At 40.8% G+C, this 18,278-nt stretch overlaps 1 protein-coding gene across 3 annotated transcripts in view; it reads right to left on the bottom strand.

Moving 5' to 3' along the window:
• Positions 1–13,420, bottom strand: part of EDA2R (ectodysplasin A2 receptor) — a 32,825-nt gene extending 19,405 nt beyond the window's left edge. The window contains exons 1-2 of one of the 3 annotated variants that reach the window (XM_045538273.1): positions 13,305–13,420; positions 7,368–7,419 (exon numbers count right to left, since the gene is read on the bottom strand). The gene's annotated coding sequence lies outside the window, so the exon portion shown is untranslated. Of the gene's footprint in view, positions 1–7,367; positions 7,420–13,304 lie in introns of those variants that run through there. The other 2 variants (XM_045538274.1, XM_045538275.1) reach the window with 2 other exon arrangements.
• Between the last annotated feature and the right edge of the window lie 4,858 nt (positions 13,421–18,278).

Here is an 18,278-nt window from a genome sequence, read left to right as displayed (position 1 = left end):
AAGCTTCTGACACAGGCATCTAAAGTCTCCATGGCAGCTATCACTGGCCTTTGAGGGTCTGAGACACCCTATTTCATTTGGTTTCTATTGCCCTACCTATAAGATAAACATCACGTGGCATGAACCCTAACATGTTCCTCTAACCACGGCTTTGAAACCTTTGTTTAGGCAAGGTAAGCTTATTGCCAGATCTCCATATCAGCACCTAGGGAATAAACAGAGGGCTCCTTTTTCTGTCTTTTTTGTCATACTATTTATCCAAAGCATACAAATTAAATTATTTATTAAATTAGAAGCTTAACAAATTTCCTTTATTAAAGAGAACAAAATCACTGACTCTAGAGTATTCTGAAGAAGTCAGGGCATGTGAGTAAAACTGCCTAATAAGGGTTAAATGTCATTATCCAGGGACAAAGTCAGACCTTATATCAGATTTTTCCCTGTGGTCAGCAGTGATCTGTAGCAGATGTAACTGCCTTTTTATTTTAAGAGACTACACGGAAGAATAACTAGGTTTTGAGAAAATTAGAGCCACTCTAAGGTGTACCATTACTGAAGCTAATACTCTTCTAAAGTATTACAGAGGATATGGATGAATCCTCCAAACTGCTGGTTAAGTTGGCAATAGAGACAGATCTATAAAGTTCCCTAGAGACCACTGCATATTCAGTGCCTAGCCCTGCACATGGCATAGAGAATACTTTTGTTAGCTTTTCAACACGCTATGTTGCCTGGACTATGGTTAATATACATAGTTAACCATATTAAATAGTCTAGCCACCTAGATTATTTCTTTCTCAGATAATGATTTTCCAAACAATGGTAGTAACTCCACATTAAGGAAACAGCAAAGGTCTTAGGAACATATAGGCTTGGGTTTGAATCTTAACTCCATAACTTACTAGTTGTGTGTCATTAATCAAATGATTTTACCTTTCTCAGCATTAGTTTCCTCATCTGCAAAATGGAGATTTTTAATAATACCAATCTTATACAGGTAGGAGGATTTATAGATTAATTTACAGAATCGAATGTGATAGTACAATGTCGAAGAACCTAGTATAGGGCTTAATACTTATGAGACACTTGGTAATTAGTATGTTCTTTCCCATTCCTCTCTGGTTTAGCAGGGTCCTTTCCCTTCTCCCCTTCGGAGAGTGGGGAATACACTAAAAAGAGGGCACACTTGTCACTCTTGGGATTTATGGGAAAGAAAAGTGAAAACCTTCTTCATTGACTCACCCCAGCTGGAGCATAAAGACCATATTTAAGATGTGGCACCACTACAGTTCCTCATGAACTGCAGCCACCAGTGACCTAAAGCTTAAGGACAGGATTCCCCACAACACTATCAGTATCTAAGCCACCTTGGCTAAAAGAAACATCATTCTCATTGTTTGCTGGATGTTCATCCAAGTATTCCTGTATATGATAAACTCAGTTGACAAAGGTTTGGAAGCTTTTCTGAGACAATTGCTTTTGAACCAGAAGTACAAAAGAAATAAAATGAGATTTACAAATAAGTTAGGATATTACTAGGGACTTAATTGAATAGCAGATCATTTTCCACAGAACAATCCCTCTCACCTCTACAACTTTAGGTGAGAAAATTTTTTGCCTCAACTTTGACATGGGATTGTGTCCTCTTTTTTTTTTTTTTTATCTGTACATTAGTAGGAATTAGAAGAAAGAAGGAAGTGGTCGGGTGCCCCTTGTCTCCATACTCTGGAATGTAACACATGATGGGGTTCTGCTTCTGCCAAAGCCCTTCAACCACACAGTTGTAGTATTTGAAGGCAACACCCTAAAATACTGCCTCCAACTTGCCCAACTTGCCCAGGGAATATCTGTCCTGTGTAACTCTTGGGAGTAGTTTGGGCATCAGATAAGGTAATATGAAGTGCTCTAAAAACTCATGTGGGTCTCATGTTGGGTTTTTTTGTTTGTTTGTTTTTTATTGAAATACAACAAATACACAAGAGGGAGCACAAATATTAAGTGAATTGACAGTTTTTTATATATGTATATACCCATGTAAACACCACCCAGATAAAGATACAGAACCTTTCCATTACCCCAGCAGGCTCCCCTATGCCCCTTCCCAGTCAATACCACCCCTTCACCAGGTAATTAAAACTCTGGCTTCTATCACATGATTAGTTTTACCTGTCCTTGAACTTCATATAAATTGGAATCATACAAGCTGCACTCTTTTGTTTCTGGCTTCTTTTGGTCAATATAATGTCTGTGATATTCACCCATTACATTGTGTGTAGCAACATTTATGTATTACCATTGCTGTGTAGTACCCATTGTATGGATATACCACAATTTACACTTATTTTTTCTTGATGGGCATTGGACCATTTTTAATTTGGGATCATTATAAATAAAGTTGTTATACTATAGCAAATTGATTTTTAAAGAATGCCAAGACAATTCAATGGGAAAAGAATAGTCTTTTCAAAAAATGATGTTGGGGCAACTGTATGTCCACATGCAAAAGAATCAAATTGGACCTCTGCCTCACATGATATACAAAATTAACTCAAGATAGGCTAAAGCCCTAAATGTGAGAGCTAAAACTATAAAATGCTTATAAAAGTTTTATTATAAGAAAACATAAAAATTCTATAATTTTTATTTTTTTTCTTAAAAATATGTGTAAATCTTTGTGACATTAGGTTAAGCAATGGTTTCTTAGATGCAACACTAACAGTCCAAGCAATACAAGAAAAAAAAAAATAAATGGCACTTAAATTTAAAACTTAAAATTAAAAACTTTTGTGCTTCAAAATACACTATCTAGAAAATGAAAAGAACCCACATAATGTGAGATAAAAATTTATAAATCATATATCTCATAAGATACTCGTACTTAAAATATACAGAGAACTCTTACAACTCAAAAATAAAATGACAACCTAATTTAAAATGGGTAAAGTATCTGAATAGATATTACTCCAAGAAGATATAAAAATAGCCAATAAACACATGAAAATATGCTCAGTGTCATTAGCAATAAAGGGAATGCAAATCAAAACCCCAATGAAATACCATTTACACCCACTAGGGTGGTTATAAAAAAATATGGGCAATCAAGTGTTGTCAAGGATGTAGAAAAACTAGAACTCTCATATATTGCTTGTGGGAATGTAAAATGGTGCAGCTCCTTTGTGAAATAGTCTGAAGTTCCTCAAAACGTTAAACATAGAGTTACCACATAGCCCAGCAATTTCACTCCTAGATAAGTGAAAACGTGTCCACACAAAAAAACTGGCAGATGAATGACCTTAGCAGCATTATTCATAACAGCCAAAAGGTGGGAAAAACCCAAATGTCCACCAATTGATGAGTGTATATACAAAATGCGTTCTCTTCATAATGAAATATTGTTCAGCCAGAAAAAGGAATGAAGTTCTTAAAATATTATATAACATGTACGAGCCATGAAAACATTATGCTAAGTGAAAGAAGCCAGACACAAAAGGACAAATACTGTATGATTACATTTACATAAAATACCCAGAATAGGCAATCCATAGATACAGAAAGTAGATTTAGTGGTTGCCAGGGGCTGGGGGGAAGGGGAATGGGGAGTGACTGGTTAATGGGTATGAGCTTCTTTTGGGGTGATGAAAATAGCCTGGAATTAGATAGCAGTAATGTTTGTATAACTTTGTGAACATACAAAATACCACCAGTGAATTATACACTTTAAAAGGGTGAATCTTATGGTATGTGAATTATATCTCATTTTTTTTAAAGATGGTTCTTCAGCTTTTTCTTTAATACTGTGAACTACCCTACATTATTTCAATAGATATTGCCTAAGTTAGCCCTCAAATAACAAATTTTTAAAGCTGCTAAGGATATTATTATATAAACCTCCAACTATGATTTGTTTCACCTAACTTTTCACCCAACCTATGCAGTAAGTGCTGTATATATATTTATTGGGTTTAACCAGAGGGGCTGAAAAGTGGTAAAATGACTAGAATGTCTCCTTATTTGCCCTGTCTCTGTCATGTAACTGCTCTTCCTGCCCATTCCCCAGTCCTGCCTTCCCAAAAAATAACCTAAAAGAGTAAGAATGCAGGCAGACAGGGAAGAGGAGAAGCAATGCGACTGAAATTAATAATAATCCCCACATTATCTCATTGTGCCCTGAATATTGATGTTAGCCAAGTTTTTGCTGGATGTGAGGTACTCAGGCTGCTGGGGGTGCAGCTGCCTCTGGCTGCAGCTTGCGGCTGCTGCTCTTCTCAACTTGCACACATGCCTGTGGGGTGAAACATGCTCTCACTATCTAGTATGGGTAGGCATGACAGGATGACAAATCTAAATTAAGAACTCAGGACTTCAGGATATTTGCTTTCTCTGGACAGTGCAGGAGGTGCGAGATTAAAAAGGGTGAGGAAGATAGCAGCTGGTTCATGCCCTGACCATTCCTCTCCTCTGAGCCTACCCACCCACGTGCATAGTACTGGCAAAAATCAAAGCAGTTGCTGCTCAGCCTAGGCTCAACAGCACTCCTTTCTTTGAAAATCAAGCTTCTAATCTGTATAGTGTCTACATCTTTTCCAGATGTTTGACCTATAACCCAGATGTTGCTTTACCATTTGGTGCTGGCTCTCAGCCTTCCCTATTCTGACCTGACCCAGGGCCATTCCTATCCCAGCTTTCTCTTTCCTATAACCTCCTTCCAAACTATCAAACATCATATCTTCCTCCTGCCCACTATTTGTGAATTTTTCATTTCCTGTTTTAGCTCAGTATGGTGAATGGTCCTAGGCCCAGCTCTACCATCATGAGCACATCCCTTCCCAATGTTAGACTCAAGGTCCCCATTCATACCATGAGGAGGTTGGTTTGGCCAATCTCTTAGACCAGTGGTTCTCAGTCTTGACTGTACCTTGGAGGCTACAAAAAATACTGATACCTGGTGCCATACCTGAGATTCTGTTTTTTAATTAGTCAGAGGTATGGTCTGAGCATATAGAATTTTTACAGTTCACCAAAATGATTTTCATGTGCAGCCAATGTTGAAAATCACTGTTCTGAGGGGCTCTTTTGGGTCTGGCCTTGTCTGTTTCACCTAAATATAAGAAACAGTCAGAAAAAGGTTTTCTGTCCCTCCCACATTCAGAGGGAATCTGATGAGGAAGTAACCTGGTAACACATTTTTTTTTTCTAGGAAGAATAGGGGATAAAGAAGCTTATGCTGGGGTGATTCTTTTAAAACATGTTAGGTCATGGCATTTCCAGCCTCAAAATCCATTGATGGCTCCATCTTTCACTAATAATAAAATTTATATCCTACATAGTTTTGGACATAACCCCACAGAAGAATGGGTAGGTACAAACATAAAACGTACACAGTGATGTATGGTATATAATAAAGCATGCATATGTAAAAACAAAACAAACTTAAGTCCTTATAATGGCCAGTGAGGCCTTAGATGATCTTCCTATCTCAACGTCTCCCATTATCTCTTTGGCCTCGTGCTCTAGTACTCTTCTTCTTATTCACTTCACTCTAGCCATACCAGCCTCCTTGCTATTCTTCAAACTAACCAGGAATGCTCTCATTTTAAGGTCTCACAGCTGCTGTTCCCAGATATGTTCTTCCCCAGGAATCCACATGGCTACCTCCCTCATCTTCTTCAGTCTTTGTTTTTATATCATCTTCTTAGTAAGGCTACTCTGATTACTCTTTCAAAATTGCACCTTTCCTCCATACTGCCTATACTCCTTTCCTGTTTTATTCTTCTCCATAGCACTTATGGCCTCTGACGTATCATATATCTTATTTATTTGTTTCTTTATTTCCTGTTCCTTCTCCAACTAGAATGTAAGCACCATGAGGCCACAGTGCCTACTGTGTTCATTAATTCATTCCCAGTGCTTAGAATAGTCCCTGGAACATAGTAGGCACTAAATAAATATGTGTTGGATGAGTGAATGATAAAAATAACTTACAGAATAATGGTAATAATCTTTTTGCCTGAGTGAAAGGTTTCACAGTTTGTAAAGGGATTTATATCAATTAGCCCAGTATATCCTCACTATAACCCTAGGAGGAAGCTAGGGATTATTATTATCGATTAGCATATTTTTAAAAATTGAGGTGCAGACAGAAAGGATTCCCCTAAATTTATTTAGCTAGTAAGAAACAAAGCCGGAATTCAAAGGTAATTTAGGACCCATGAGTCTGTAATGCTTTCCAAGGCAGTACTGAATGCTAAAATAGGGAATGGAGACACTCCCAGACTTCACTGAAATTTTATTTTTCTTCAGTAATATTTTAAGTGGGAAAAAAGCATTTTCTGAAAGTTAACTTGATTGTGCTTTAAATAATGGTTTGACAGGGTTACTGCCCAAGCCGTAGGAGATAAGGACAAGGACAAGGGTGGTTACAACAGGAATAGAGAGGAAGTGATGGTAGGAGATATAGACCTTACAAAGTGAAGACAAAGAGAAAGACACAAGTCAGAGGAGATTCTATTAAGTGCTTGCCTGGGAAATGAGGAGAATAGCAGGAACATGAAGAGTGAAAGCAGAGTTTGTTCATAGGAAAAACAAAACAAAACAAAACAACAATGTACTATTTTTTAATCATTTTAAGTATGGAGATTTGGAGGGGACAGAGTAACATATGTAAGTGGTCATGCCAAGCAGGCAATCATAATATGTAGAACATAAGGTGGAGTTGGAGATGAGATGAATGCATGAAAAAAAAAAAACAGAAAAGCAATTCTTACTCATGGCTGCACATCAGAATCATCTAGGGCACTTAAAAAAATATCTATGCTCTAGACTAACTAAATAAAAACCTCTGGAGGAGTGTTGAGAAATATTGACCTAGGTAAATCATGGCACAGACTCAGATGGGTAAAGAATGCCAAGAACAAAACATTGGCAGACACTCATATTTGAAGCTGGAAGAGGAAGAATAGCCAGCAGCAACCAAGGAGGGGAAGCCAGGGAAGAAAGAATAGACCCTGGATAGGGTAGTAAAGGACAACGTTTTAAGAAATAAGGGGTAAACAATAGTGTCAGCTGTTAATACAGGGAAGTAGAGAAAGGTTACGACTGGGGATACATTATTTTGATTTTATTTCAGAGGCATGTGATAAAAGTAAATTGTCTTTTTATGTTCAAGCATGCTAAAATATCTGCCTAGAATAGAAATAACTCAGAGACCACTGGTGGCTAGTACAGTTTTTAAGGGTCTTGTCTCTTCATTCCAAAGTGGCTGAAGAATTTTAACTGTTAATGATAGCAACATCTGGTCCAGCAATGTCAGGATTAGCATATCAACAAAAGAGAATGAAGGAAACTGTGTAAAATTAAAGAAGCCTCACCTATTTACCTTGTCCTTTATTTCAGTGCACAGTGCAAGAAGCAATGCCCCAGCTGGGATAGAAAAAGAAAAAAAATCTTATTAAAAGCTTTTGTCACTGTACAAATAGAATTAATAATCAATTGAACTCAGCCACTTCCACTCAGCCAAAAGCAAATGTTAGCCATATGAGTCAAATTCTTTCTCCTTCAAAATATGTGTGTGCATGCACATACACTCACAACAAACAAAGCAGAAACTCAAAAGACAAATACAATTTAGAAGACTATAAATTGAGTAGGAGAAAAAGCTAAAAAATAGAAATATTTGGCTAGTATCTGGAAACTGCTGAAAAATAATTGTTAAAGAGAGGGAGAAAGGAACTGTATAGCCAATAATAGAGGTATAATTTTAAAAAAGAGGGGATGAAATAAAGACCAGCAAGTTTTTGGACTGATTTTTGAGGGGAAAGTACCATTTAAATGATTGCTGAAACAATCTTTTCAAGTGGGAGCAAAGGCACAGAAACTACCGGGTTGATGTTCAAAGGAAAAATGAGATAATGTATGTGAGAATACTCTGTGCTACACATGTGAGAGGTTGCTATGATTGTTGTTACTATCCCACCCAGAGCTGGGAAACAAAGGGCATTGGAGACAAGCTACAGACCACCAGACCAACACTCACCTGAAGTCTCTGTTTTGCTCTGCCATCACCCTAGTCAAAGTGAGCCATTTATTCGTGCACCGACTACCACGAAATTATAGTATCATCAAAAATTAGTTACGTCAAAAGCAGTATTAAGAGTGAAGGTAAGTTGACTTCACAAAAATGCTTTGGGTGAATTGTCCCAGCTGGGAAATGAATTTATGGTATGATTTCTTAGCAGGGCTGGGAACAGGATAAAACTCAGTTAAGTGCTCTAATTTTTTATTTCTATAAATATTTATTGGTCTTACCCCCCATTCTCTCCATACTGTCCAATTTACGAAGCAATCTGTAATAGCTGTATCTCTCTGAAGATGTCAATAAGAACAGTCCCTTTTTTCCCATAGCAATCTAAATACTATCAAGTACTCCATACCTTCCTCATAGGCCAGGAAATAAAATATCCTAAAGGAGCAGAGATAAAAACCAGTGGGCATTTGCAAGCACAGCCCAGGGCTATATCCTTACAAAAGGACTGAGAGAATCAGCCCATAGAATGAGGCTTGTATATACAGGATGAGATACTGCTGCCAAAATATTTCTTGCCCCTTGTTTTTTTTTAGGATGCCCAACAAAAGGAAAAAAGGTATAGGACTTTGTAGGGTTGTGGAGGGAAGGTGAAACTGATAACAAGAAGCCTATGATGTCATATGTAATGCATACTCTGTGAGACCATTTTCAAACTCTGACAATGTTAGAGTCAAAAGGGAGTTTAAAACTCATCTTAGTTTCAGCTGCCTGTTGCCCAGTAAAGAAATACCATCCGGCTCTACTTGAACTCCTTTAGTAACAGTCACCTCAGTACTCACAAGACAGCACATTCCATTATAGTTTATTTTCTTCTCCTCTTTGGCAACTGGTTAAGACTTTCAACCATCAGAAAATTGAATCCCATCATAGAATTCCAAAAGGATTCTTCAAGACCCCATTCCCTAATGATCCAGATGAGGAAATCAAGGCTCAGAGAAGGGATAAAATTTTTCCAAGGTCACACAGTTGTTCACTGGCACAGCTTGGACTAGAATTCAAGTCTCCATATTCAGGGCTCAGTGGCCCATTTTCCACATAGGACTGATTACTCAGTGACTATATTACCAAGCCTCCAGCTTCTTTTTTTCCTAACTCCCACAACCCAATATTGGCTCATTTTACCCTCACCAGGAATAATTCCAAAGAGTGGGTTGAGTCAGGGAGAGACGGCTCATGGAAAGAAAATAGTATTGCTCATTCTGTTTGGTCTATGCATGATAGTGACTAACAACCTCCTGGAAGTAATGACATCTTACTGTTTGATTTCACCATATATTACATGCTAATTCCTTTATTTTTGATAATGGCATGATGTACTTTGGGATGCCTGGGGGCATATCATAACTGTCATCACCCCAGGATGGGAAAGATGAATTTTTGGTCACTCCAAAACCACTTGACAAGAACCTTCTATGCTAGGTATTCTGTTAGGACTTAATGGCAAGAAGGAAAACCAGAGGTGAATAAAATATGTTCTCGACCTTTAGGGGATCATGGTCTGGTGGGGGACACAGAAAATCTATACAGTTAACTCTAATCCAAGATAGGCTACAGCCATCCTCATATCTCCTATTAGGACAGAATAATAACAGTCCTTCCATTTTACACACTGATAGTGAAACTGACCTACATCCTTCCTGTTAAGCTCCCAGGGGAGAAATACATGGATGAAGCCAGTCTCCAGAAAGAAAGCAGAGAAAAACAGCTTCTGCTTCGATATCAAGGTCTGAGGAATGGCTCTAAAAGATGCCTCACACTCTGCAGGAGGCATTCAAGTGCAGCTGGTCAAGAAGACATTTAAGGCTGGGCATGGTGGCTCATGCCTGTAATCCTTGCAGTTTGGGAGACTGAGGTGGGAGGATTGCTTTGAGCCCAAGAGTTTGAGACAAGCCTGAACAACATAGCAAGATCTCATCTCTACAAAAAATAAAAATTAGCTGGGTATTGTGGCGCATACCTATAGTCCCAGCTACAAGGGAGACTGAGGCAGGAGGATCATTTGAACCGAGTAGTCTGAGATTGCAGTGAGCTATAATGATGCCACTGGATTCCTGTCTGGGCAACAGAGTGAGACCCTGTCCCAAAACAAAACAACTAAAAGGCATCTGAAGAGAAGAATTCTTTCAAAGAAGGAATAACTTCAGTAAGGCAATTGAAGGATCCATCCTTCTCTTCCCTAGTGACAGAGTTGGCCTAATTGCTCAGCTATCACCTTAAACCCAAAAAGCCATGGAAATAGAAAAAAACACACTGAACTTAGAGTAAGAAAAATCTGGCTTCCAATTCTGGCTCAGACACTTACTTACTAAACAATCTCTGGAAAGTTTCATTTTCTCTTGGCCTCTTCGGCCAGCTGTACAATTAAAACAAGAAGATCTGCACATTCCCTAGCCAGGTGAATAGTCATTCAGATAATAGGTTTGAAAATACTTGGCACACAGTGGGAATATTGATAAAGAAATAATAAATTACAAAGAAATTTGTCACATTTACCCATGCTGTTCCTTTTGCAGTGTTCCTCATCACTATGAAGGTACCCCCATCACCCTAATTTGTATAGTTCAAAACCTCAGAGTTATATTTGACTTGACACCATGCCATATGAGACATGGTAAAAGTAGCTGAGCTGTTTGACCTCAGAACAGAAGATGCAGGGTATCTGGTCTTTAGATCTCTGAAGGACTATAATAGAAGAAACAGAGCAGATTGTTCTGGTTGGCCCCAGGAAGAATAACTAGGACATCTGGGTGAAAACTATAGGGAAATTAACTTCAGCTTAACAAAAGGAAGAACTTTTAACAGTCAAGGCTTTCCCTGAAGGGATTAAACTGTCTCAGAGAACAGTAAGGATCTTCTGTCTAGCAGTGTTCAGGCAGAGACTAGCAAGGATGTTTTAAGGTGAAGTCAACTGGGGTAAAATAAAATTATGATTCATGATATACTACTATGCGTCAGTCAGCATGCTAGATCCTTTGCAGGGACTATGTCTTTTAATCCTCCCAACAACACTATAATGTAGGTACTATTCTCCCTCTTTTCCAGGGTAGGAAACTGAGGCTCAAAGTTCAATATTTCTCACTGGGCTTACTACTGGTATTATATAGGTGGGTGGGAGGAACATTTCTTTGCTGAATCAAACTGGTTGGCACTAAAGGCAGTAGTACCTCAATCCTTGTGTAAAAAAAATACTCCATATCCTCCACACATATTTCTAAATATCCTGTGGAAATACTGATCCTAGTTGGGAATTTTAGGTGCATAATGTGCTTAGGATCATAAACAGCAGGTTAAATAGCAGACCCAGGACTTGAGAAAATAGCTGTGCCCAACTCAAAAGGCAAATATCCTTTCTATTGCATCATTTTCAGAAGGAGAATGGGAATGCACAACCTTTTAAGGTCTAAGCCAATCCCTAGAGATTCTGATTCTCTCATTCCTCCTTTTTCAATCTAATATAATTTACCAGCTTCAAAGTTCTGTAGATTCAACTTTTGTGATGTCTTGTTAAATTCATTGCCTCCTTTCTATTCCCACAGCCACCACTTCAGTCCTAGGACCTTCTCCGCTCTCTACATCTAGTTTATCCACATCTTGTGTGTCCCTATTCCAATCCGTTTGACTCATGATTCACATTATTCTTTCTAAAGTACAGATCTGATTTTTTCTTTGGCTGAGGAACTTTTAATGGCTTTCCAAATCAAAGAGAAACTCTAGGATCCAAAGTCTTTTGTGGTTTACCACCAATCTACCATGGTAATTTTAACTTCCACTTTTTCTCTAATGATGCTCTAAAATCCAGCTCAGCTGGTGTTCTTTTCTCACACCCTGAGCTTCCCTGCCTTCCAGCAGTTGTTCCCGTTGTTTTCTCTGCTTAAACTGCCTTCTCTCCTATCTCCACCTGTTGAAATCCCATCTGTGCTCCATGGTCTATCTTAAATAATAATAGTTAACATTTATTGAGTGCTTATTTTGGGCCAGCCACTGTGCTAAGTGTGTACAAGTATTTTATATGGATTATCTCATTGAATCCCCACAACAGCTTGATGAGGTCGGTGCTATTATTATCTCCACTTTAGGCTGGAGTTAATGGGAGCTCAGAGAGGGGGAGGTAATTCTATTTGTCCAAGGTCAGACAAGTTAATAAACGGTGGGGATGGACTCTGAATTCAAGTAGTCTGGCTCTGGATCCCTGAAAGTTTACAATTTCAAAGAACAATCAAAAAACCTTTTCTGACTCTGTCTGGCTCAACTTGATATGATCCTTAACAACCTCAGAGCATTCTGATTGAACCTTTATAAACCTATCTTGTGTTATATTTATTGGTATTCTTATACCTATGTTGAGACTGTCAAGCCCCAGTAGGGACAGCCTATGTCTTAAGCATCTCACTGTCTCACACATGGTAGCACAGAGTAGGTGGTCAGTGAGTCAAGTTGAATTGAAGGTATGTTGGGGAGGAGGAGGGATGGGGGAGCTACCTAGGGGAGATGCTCCACACTGTCCTGCCCCAGCCACCCTGCATGACATTGGCCGGTGCTGCCAACACCTGTCCAAATCAGACCCTGCAGTCTCTATTTTCCCAGCCCGGCTCTGGCGGGTCTCTTCTTGTCCCCCAGTTCTCACAGCTGCCTGGGCCTTGGCCAGTGTTTGGGGTAAGGCAGGATCAAAATATCACTGCCCTGGGCTCAGCTTCCAGGAGTGAGGGATCAAGTGAAACCCAGCCGGGCGGGTGAGGGAGTAGACTGGAGGCCCCTAAACAGAGCCAGTGTGCTCTTTACACAAGCCCTGACTTGCCCAGGAGCCACGTGGGTGGGCCAGCAGTTCTGTTTCCCTCTGGATGCTCCACATGTCTGATCCACTCCCTACTCTCCTCCCCCAATTCCCAGCCTCCTTCTCTTGCTTATCTTCCAACCCCAGATGCTCAAGGTGGATGGACATGTCTGGGCATGTTCCCAGAGGCCATCCGAGTCCAGTAATAGCCTACACAGGCAGGAACTGGCTTGCCAAGACCCTAGGGAGTATCAGCTTAGGTCCCTGGCACCTCAGACAGTACTCTCCAGGCAGAAATGGATGGACCCACAGATGTCCAGGGGCACCTTTCCAGCCATTCTGACTTTGCAGCACCCTACTAGGGTTATCCTGACCTGATCTTGTACTTCCACCCCTAGGTGCAGCAGGTCCCAGCCTCCTTGCCATGCCATGGGGTGTTCCCACACTTACCTTGTAAGGGATTAATGGATGGATCGCGTCTCAACAACGGGATTCCCAGGCAAACACACCTCAGCGCAGAGCAGACATGCCCCCCAGCCCCTCAGCGCCCTCCCCCACGCTGTCAGTCCCCAGCCAGCATACCACGCTCACAGCAGATAAAATACGTTGCAATCAAAGTCACGCTCTACTCATTTCACATCCACATGTAGCAACAACAGCCTGAACCCACCCTCTATTCCTTTCATGCAACGCCTACTTCCCCCTCCCCCTCGAGGCTTCTGCAGCAGCTATTGGACTACTCGAGTTTCTAGGCGTAGCTATGCAAACAAATCCTGCCTCTGAGAGGGACACTGTGAGGCTGGAGGGTAAACAGTGACCAAGCCACTGGTATGGTAGGAGCTGCAAAGCTCTGGGTACTGAAGCGCGCGCGCGCGCGCGTGTGTGTGTGTGTGTGTGTGTGTGTGTGTGTGTGTGTGTGTGTGTGTGTGTGTGTGTGTGGTTCTGACTCAGCCCAGTTTGTGGGAACAGAGGGAGGGTCAAGTGGTCGAAAGCACTGTGCAGATTCCCTGTCTTGTTACTCACAGCAGAATGCAGTTCAGCTGATCAAAGTTTGTGTATGTGTTAGCAAGTCTGGAGTTTGACAGGGAAAATTAGGGTTGGAAAAGTAAGGATTTTCAGACACATGGAGAAGCAAATTTCCAGCTCTGGCCCTGTCTTTCCTTCTTTTTTTTTTTTTTTAATACTCCTTCATTCAGAAGGGTGGTTGGCTTTTGATAGGAGGAGAGGAGACATGAAGTGGGAAAAAGATCACTAAAAATAAAGGAAAACTGGATTCCAGCTTGGCTCTGACCTTGAGCCAGCCCCTCACCGTCTCTGAGCCCCCAAGTCTCTGTGCAAGGAGGGGATTGGACTACCTAGTCTCTAAGGGCCCTTCCAATAATGACACTTTGGGAGTTTATGAACCTATGATTTCAGAGGCAACAGTGAGGAAGTCCTGAAACGTTACTAGTCCCTGACCTTGAAGAACATGCAGAGGAGTTGGGGAGAAAAGGCAGACAGGACACAGTTAGATAACACACACAGTCTAGAACCAAGGGCCAAACTGAGGCACATGCTAGAAGAGCAGTGTGGGACAGGAAGGAGGAGCAAAAAAGAAAGACAGTATACAGCCAGAAAAGGCAAATGCTCTTCAATAGATTGGGAGGGTTAAAAAAAGGAGGAAGAGCAAATAGCATTATGTATCTATATAGAGAAAAGCTTGAGCCAAGGTATGACCGAGGAGACCAAGAAATATGCCATTATCAGACTCTGAGGGGCCTCTCTTGGACAGGGCAGAGGCTATATGCCAGGAATTTGGGGTGAGGTCTCAGGACAGGGGCTGTAAAACCTTTGGTGGAAAAGAATTGAATAGGAACTTGAGGTGACACTGAAAAGGTCCTAATGAACCCCATATCTGTCCCCTGGTTAGACCACAATGTGGTCTGCTTTGACTGCTACTATTAGCTCAGGCCTAAAAGGAGGGAAAACTGCCTGAGTTGGAATCCCAGGTCTGCCCCTTACTAGCTGTGTGTCCTGCGGCAAGTTATTTAACCACTCTGTGGTTCAGTGTTCTCTTCTGTAAAATGGGGACAATAATAATCCCTTCCTCATAGGATTATTTTGAAGATTACATGAATTAATATACAAAATAATGTTAATATGTATAGGAGCTTAGAATACTTTCTGAGACATAGTAAGTATCATACAATTGTTTATTAAATAAAATAAATAAGTGTACTTTAGGGCCCTCTGACATCATCTGTGAGATTAAAATAAAAATAGCTACCCTATGTATCTCTTAATTCTGCCCTGTCCTTTCCTAGACGAGGGGCCCTCTGCATTTCCTCTATCTTGTGCCTCCCAGAGAGGCTAAGTTACAGACAGTCCTGAAACTCTAGTGTAGTAGAAAGAGCCCTAGCTTGGGATTTCGGAATCTTGGCAAAATTAACTCTATGTGTAAAGTCAGCGAAGTCTCTTCTTGTCTCTGAGCCTTCCTTTCTGCATCCGTAACCCGACGAGGTTGTTGGACTTGATGACCTCAAAACTCTAGAGCAGTACTTATCACACATTAATGTGCACACAAATCATCTGGGGATCCTGTTAAAACACAGATTCTGATTTAATAACTCTGGTGTGGGGCCAAGACTCTAACAAAGTTTTCAGGTGACACTGATGTTGCTGGGCCACAGACCATACTTTCCATAGAAAGAGTCTTGAAAGTGATCAGGAACAACACTTACTGAGCATCTGTAAATTATGCAAATGTGCCCCTTCATAGCTTACAACAGTTGTACATGGTAGGAATTATTATCCCCATTTTATAGATGAAGAGGATCCTTGTACTCCATGATTCTGCCTGGAAGTATAGGAGGAAACTTGAGCTAGAGGTACCAAGGAAATCTCAGAGTCCACAAGCTGTTGCCTGATTATTTGGAAAATGACTATAAGCAGCAAATATGAAGCTACTGCCCTCTACCATAACTTGTCCAATAATATTATAATAATAACTGACTCTCTCTGAGCACTTGCCAGGCACTCTTCCAAATGTTTTATATGGATTAATTCATTTCATTCTCACAATAATCCATGAGGCAAAAAACCTTGAAATCATCCTCGCCTCCTTTTTTTCCTCACATCTCACATCCAATCCATCAGACATCTGATCAGCCTGCCTCCAAGATATACTCTGAATCCCACCACTTCTCAGCACCTTCACTGCAACTACTCTAGTGCAAGCCATCATTACCTTTCACCTGAATTACTGCCATAGCTTCCAGCAGGTGTCTTTGTTCTTACCCTTACCCCACTTTAGTCAATTCTCGGCATAGCAGCCAGACATCAGTCTAAGTCTGTCCAAACCATTCTACTGCCTGGCTTCTTATTCAGAGTAAAAGCCGAAGTCCTTAACTATAGTCTATAATAGTCTGCAATCTAACCCACTCCATCCCACCCCCACCAATCTGCCCATATATCTCTGATCTCATTTCCTACCACTCCTTTTGACCACCATACCCAGCCCTACTGGTCTCCTTGCTATTTCTTCTTCTGACCACCATACCCAGCCCTACTGGTCTCCTTGCTATTTCTTCCAACACTCAAAGTATATTCCAGACTCTTGCTGTTCCTTCAGCCTGGACAACTCTTCCCCCAGATATCTGCATGTTTTCCTTCTCTCACTTCCTCCAGCCCTCTGCTCAAATGTCACCTTATCAAAGAGGACTTTCCTGAAAACCCTAAATACTATAAGCTGATGGAATTGCCTAGGCCTTATAGAATCCACTAGATAGGTGAGTTTTCCTCAGCACTAGCCCCAAGGACCTGAGGTGCAGTGTGGCGGTGTGTAGAGGTAAGGCTCTCAGCTCACCCTCTATAGGAGAGTCACTCTGGCCCCATGTGCTTGGGCAGCAGAACTGAGGTTGGGTCAGCTTATTCTTGAGAGCTCTTCCCAGCCCCTCCTCTCATGATGGACAAGAGGTACTTCATGAACCCAAACTGAGTACTCCCAGGGGAAGGGTTTCTCAACTACATTTCACTGCTGGAACCAGCCTAACCTGATGGTAGCATAGACAGGACCAGCATCTACCCTGACTATCTCTGTGGCCAGAGAGGCTCTTTTGGGGTTCAGAGATTTGGGGCTCCCTGCTGCCATCCCTCAGCTCTTTCTTAGAAGTTACCTAGGGTCACTCAGGAGAATACTTGCCTTGACTGTATCTCAGAGAAACCTGAATAGCCTCTAATTCTAGGGTCAAACACAGGCAGAGTGAACTCTCATGGGATAGCCTCATGGTTATCTAGACAGAATGGGTTCCTTATAGGTCCTCTGAAGACTGGAAGCAAGGAGAAGAAACAGAGGCTGAAGCACCAGGGGATGCTGAGGCCTGTAGAATTGCCGTTATGAACTTCAACATCTATAAGGATGTCCCTGAAAACAAGATCAGCTTCTGGTGCCCTTTAGTAAGCCTGTGGGATGTATGTAGATACCCTTGGCCATAGATGTCTGATGCAATAACATATACAGTCTGGGGTTTTCTGGATTAGAAAGCTGGAGCATAAGAAAGAATTACATCTTCTTTTCTTCTTCTTCTTCTTCTTCTTCTTCTTCTTCTTCTTCTTCTTCTTCTTCTTCTTCTTCTTCTTCTTCTTCTTCTTCTTCTTCTTCTTCTTCTTCTTCTTCTTCTTCTTCTTTCTTCTTCTTCTTCTTCTTCTTCTTTCTTCTTTCTTCTTCTTCTCCTTCTCCTTCTCCTTCTCCTTCTCCTTCTTCTTCTTCTTTTTTTTCCTGCTCCTCCATGGGTAGGAAGGAAAGAGTTACTTCTAGCCCTGGGAGTTTTCAAACTTCAGTTGGGTCCTAGCACAGTTCAACAGTCTTTGCTCTCATCCTTAATCATCTTCCCTTCCACTTGCCCAATATGGCTGTTTCAAACTCACTTATTCTAGTCAAGTGCCTAACACTACTCCCAAACTCTTAGCAGATGACTTCACCTCCAGTTTCACAGAATGTAAAATGGGACTAGGCTTGAATTCTCTAAATAACTTCTGATCACTCCACCTTCAAGGTCATCCTTGTTTCTTATCTCAAAGATTCCTCCTGTCCCAGCTGTCTCTCCTGTCACATCTGTTAACTCCTCTTGTATGCTTTGCTTTGCTTTATCTTATATCTTCATAGTCTCTCTTCCTCTGGTTCCTTCCCCTAAACTCTGTCTTTCCATTCTGAGCCATAATTCATTGCTTTCATATCCTCACTTCCACTTCTTCATTTCTTACTCACTACATTCTGCTCTCATCAAGGTCACCCATGAAGTCATTTCTATCAAACCCATGGTTTATTCCTTTCTTCTTATATGAATTTTCTAAAACATTCAAAATTGTTTGGCTCCTTTCCTTCCATGACTCTCTTCCTTTAACTTTCATGGAACCCATGTCTCCTAGTTTCACTCCTTTCTCTAT

Source organism: Lemur catta, chromosome X (assembly GCF_020740605.2).
Source record: "Lemur catta isolate mLemCat1 chromosome X, mLemCat1.pri, whole genome shotgun sequence".
NCBI classification, from domain to species: Eukaryota; Metazoa; Chordata; class Mammalia; order Primates; family Lemuridae; genus Lemur; species Lemur catta.
Note: the sequence above shows the minus strand (reverse complement) of the source record. Positions and strands in the feature narration are given on the sequence as shown.